This window comes from Prunus mume, linkage group LG4 (genome assembly GCF_029339155.1).
Source record: "Prunus mume cultivar Tortuosa linkage group LG4, ASM2933915v1, whole genome shotgun sequence".
In the NCBI taxonomy this organism is placed as follows: Eukaryota; Viridiplantae; Streptophyta; class Magnoliopsida; order Rosales; family Rosaceae; genus Prunus; species Prunus mume.
In genome coordinates, this window is record NC_142701.1 from 20,278,885 (window position 1) to 20,283,176 (window position 4,292).

General features: G+C 37.1%; 1 pseudogene across 1 annotated transcript; it reads right to left on the reverse strand.

Annotated features, from left to right (window-relative positions):
- Positions 1-929: 929 nt before the first annotated feature.
- LOC148918102 (protein disulfide isomerase pTAC5, chloroplastic-like) lies at positions 930-2,654 on the reverse strand (annotated as a pseudogene). Its single transcript, XR_016126128.1, has 4 exons — positions 2,571-2,654; positions 1,644-1,845; positions 1,221-1,316; positions 930-1,087 (listed from the first exon to the last, which is right to left on the reverse strand). The product of XR_016126128.1 is annotated as a protein disulfide isomerase pTAC5, chloroplastic-like (transcript).
- Positions 2,655-4,292: the final 1,638 nt, after the last annotated feature.

Sequence of the window (4,292 nt, forward strand, 5' to 3'; positions counted from 1 at the left end):
ATATTTAAAAATCAGATCAAACAAAATAAATATACAAATACAGAGTATGGGTGGATTTAGAGTACTTCTGCAAAAGTTTAGCGTAGCAAGGCAATGGTTTATAAACTTGAATATAGTGACTAAGACGGGAGACAGACAGGAGGTGCCTGTGCACAATAAGCGACCCTCCCCTTGACAAGTAAGACACCTTGTTGTGGTATTCATCATCTTGCTTTCACCTACTTTTTTTGGGTTCCTGCTAAGCCTAGACGAATCTTCCCAGCGGTTCTCTCCAAGGAGAAAAACACGATGCTCAGATACTCTACTTTTGTAACACCTTATTTCACAAGTGTTTGCTGGACCTCTGAAATTTCTGTTCCGGAAGTAACTGCAGCTGCATTTGTATCTTCCTAAACAACAGAACCCACACAACAATTAGAAGAATTACGATGTTTCAGCATATGTAGTGGTTCGCTATAGCTTATACGAACATGATCAGGTTGCTAGCTCAAGGCCAACCAAGAGAAGAAAATCAGTTTACCAATATAATCAGCTTCATTTATTAGTATCCAAAATAAGTTACGGTGTGTTACCAGTTACCACAACACATTACGTCACTGTCATATCACATTTATTTGCACATTAAGTGATTGACTCATGAACTGGAACCAAGAAACCTGATGTTTGAGTTACTGAAAATAGAGTCGGAGCTTCAGGTCCGTTTCTCAATTAAGTAATAGAGCTTCTTGGTTGGTACTTAGTACTGTTTGCTATAATTCTTTACAATCTGGTTGAAGAAAATGAAGGCTTAGTTCACTTCAAATTGAACCATCAAATGAGTTTTTGGCTCCTCTTGAGGAATACAAGTAATGACTTACCAAACCATTATGTTCAGTTCCAAGTGAGGAATGATATATTGGTACTGAAACTTAAAACATCAACGGCTTCCACTTAATAAAGGCTAATGGTATGTCGTCAGAAGGCTATACCTTTTGTGTAGCAGTCAGAGTACTCCCTTTGTTATCCAGACCCTCAATTTGTGCACCGTATATAATTCTTCAAGAAGTTCTGCAGTCACTATGCCATCTTGAGGGGTGTCTAAGGAGGCCTGTCAAACAAGATATTACAAGTTGACTAACATATATATTTTGCGTTGTGAAATTTTTGTTCAACTTGATGATTCTGAAATTTTACTCTTCATGCATTATACATAGTAACATCTAATGATAATTGAAACTTACTTGCCAAGTCTTGACAGCAAGTTCGGTCCCGCTTGAGAAGCTGAAAAACTCCATGTCTTCCTCACCCGAGTAAAATCCTAGTTTTTGCAATGCTTCCTGTCAAATAACAGCAACATTATATTAGAACAAGTTGAAATCACAAATATTACATCCAAAAACGATGCGAAGACTAGAAAAGGAAATAACCACACAAACCCAGTTACAGAAAAAGAGAAGAAACAAAAGTTAACAACTTTCTATACTAAAGAGAAAGTTAATACCCCCTTGTAAGTTGTAAAAAACTGTATGCTGCTCAGTTTTCAATTTGCCAAATTTAAAAGTACCATTTTATAATTCAAAGACAACACTAAATCATAAACAAAACACAAGAAATGAATGATAGACTCCGAAAAATCAAAACTCGCATTTCAAAAGCAAGCAGACCTGCATAGCTCGGACCTCTTCACCTTCCAACCCCTTCCTCAACGCATTTCTGCTCTTCTTCTTCTCCTTCATTTCCGGAACGGCAGACACCTCCTCAATCTCCTCCTGAATATTGTCCAACCCTACGGCTCTGGAACTCGACCCTGTCTCGCGTTATCAGAATTTTCTCCGTCAAAATCTGCAACAAGCCGGCGATGTGGGGCTAGGCGGGCGCTAGGCGGCTAAGGCGGGGACTAGGCGGTGGCGGGCCGACTAGACGGGTTGGGTCTTTTTACGATGACAAACCTGGAGCTAGGAGGACGAAGCAGCCGAAATCGAAGAAAACCAATCGGAGCTTTAGTTTGATAGAGAATCGAAATGGCTCTGACTGCGAGTGCAAGCTTTCGTGTTAACATTTAAAGAGTATAGCCGATCGGCTATACTATTAAAATATTCGAATATATTAATATTTAAAGAGTCTAGCCGTACGGCTACACTTTAAAAATATTCGAATGTATTCAGACAGTATAGCCGTCCAGCTATACCCTTGAAATACACATTGTGGGGTTATTTTCTGATCTCTGATCTGTAAGATTACAACGCATCTACTTGCATGTAGGGTTATTTTCTGTATTATAAAGTAGGGTTTTTATTTTTTATGCATAATATAGTGGGGTTAACATGAAAGAGTCAGGTGATTGTAAATGACACATGATCTCCATGTGAAAGGCATAGTGCAAAATCTGGAAGACCCCCACATAACATTGATTGATTGCGACTTCAAACAACTCAGTAGGCAAAGATACATATGTTGTCTGAAAAATAAGGTAGTGAATGATGGGTAGGGCATGAAGAAACAGGTTATCGCCACCATTAACCTCTGGACCTCAATGAATATGACTGAACAAGAGTGCGTTATGTCCACCCGACCGAAACATGGACGCTCACAAGCACATTTTTACCAACAGTTCTAAGTTCAAAGTGTTCAAGTCCAACAGGAGTGAAGTAAAAGTTGCAATGTACTTTTAACATCTCGATAAATGGATAGAAAAGTTGTGTGCGATATAATTTGAGATTCAAAGGGGTCGTTGGAGCATTTCAAAATTTTACAACTTGAATTTACAGTACAAGAGGTGGAGGAGGGTAAAGTAGAAACTTGTTGAGCTTTGTCATCGCTTGGGCCAGTACTTTGTATGCAGGTTATCAAGCTTCTCGGCATACTCAATCGGAGTTGCCTCATTGTCAAACACTTCATCCCATATCTTAACAAGATCTGTTTGCAAGGTTATAGGATTAGTATAGGATATGAAACTAATGGAAAATATGAATCATAAACCCTATAAAAATGGGCAGGATGACTAAGAAATCAGAAACTGTGGAACGATTCAATCAAGACACAGTGCAAGCATTACCAGTCGCTGAGACTGATATACCACATTGATATAGGTATACTCTACCTTAAAAAACATTTGAAATCCAGGAATTCAACTGTAAGCTTTAGAAAATCTCAAGGAATTTAAAACAGAAGCAAGCATACAAGCGTTGTCTGAGGATGAAAGAAACACGATGAGTTTGTCAAATCTTGGAACCCGATGAAAGAAACACTCTCCCACTATTGTGCACAGTGGAAGCGGATTACACAAGATGACCAAATATGTAACATGTCAATCATCAAAAGCAAATATGCAAATATAGAACCAAAAATGTAATTAACTCTATTTTAAATTGGATTAATTTCAGTTACATTTTGGTATCGTAGAGTTGTACCGTTAACGCATGTTTGTCCATGAAATCATATATTTTTACATTAATAAGTATTGGTCACACTAGCTAGACTGAATCAAATTATCTAAATTGCTTTGTATGATTTGACAAATGAAGTAATGTATGAAACGATAAATCTTCACTCTTCCAATGATTGAAGAAAACACAACGAAAAGAAAAACGATTCGTATTCAGAAATTAATACTTCCATGATAATGCACTAAATATAATAGAATATTATTACTCAGATCAAAATTGATCTTCTTTATTAGTACTACAAGCAGAGAGCTGAAGTGTTCTTGAATTTGAGCAAGTTACAAGCTTATTCTTGATATCTTTTCAGCAGTAACAAGCACAAGTTCCATCTATACAATTATTGCAGCTAGGAGGATTGCAACCATAGCACTGGCTACTAGATTCACATTCTAGATGATAGACTTCCGACGACGGGGAAGGGGACGAAACCTTCTTTGCATCTTCAAATTTCCCACTTTTAACTCCATCTCGCAAACCTAAATATATGTATATCCAACAATTAATTTGAAGATCGACGACAATATAGTATGCACATTACCAAGATATTTATAAAAGAGATGAGATGAGGATATGCTTACCATGTGCCACAACAAGGAGGAGAAGCAAGCACACTGTTATGGAGGAAGCCTTCACCATTTTTCTAAGTAGGAGTAATTGGTTTCTAGTTTAGTACTGTAATTCTCTTCTCTTAGATTAGTGGTGGTATTGTTTGTGAGTTTGCAGGGCAATATTTATAGGGGTTTTGTATTCATTATATTAATTTTTTTTTCCTTCTTTGTCGAGCTGTTTTGTACACATTAAATTTTCCATTTTTATTGAAAAACTTTCCGTTTTTATTGAGACAACTTGGAAAATTTTCCGTTTTTATTG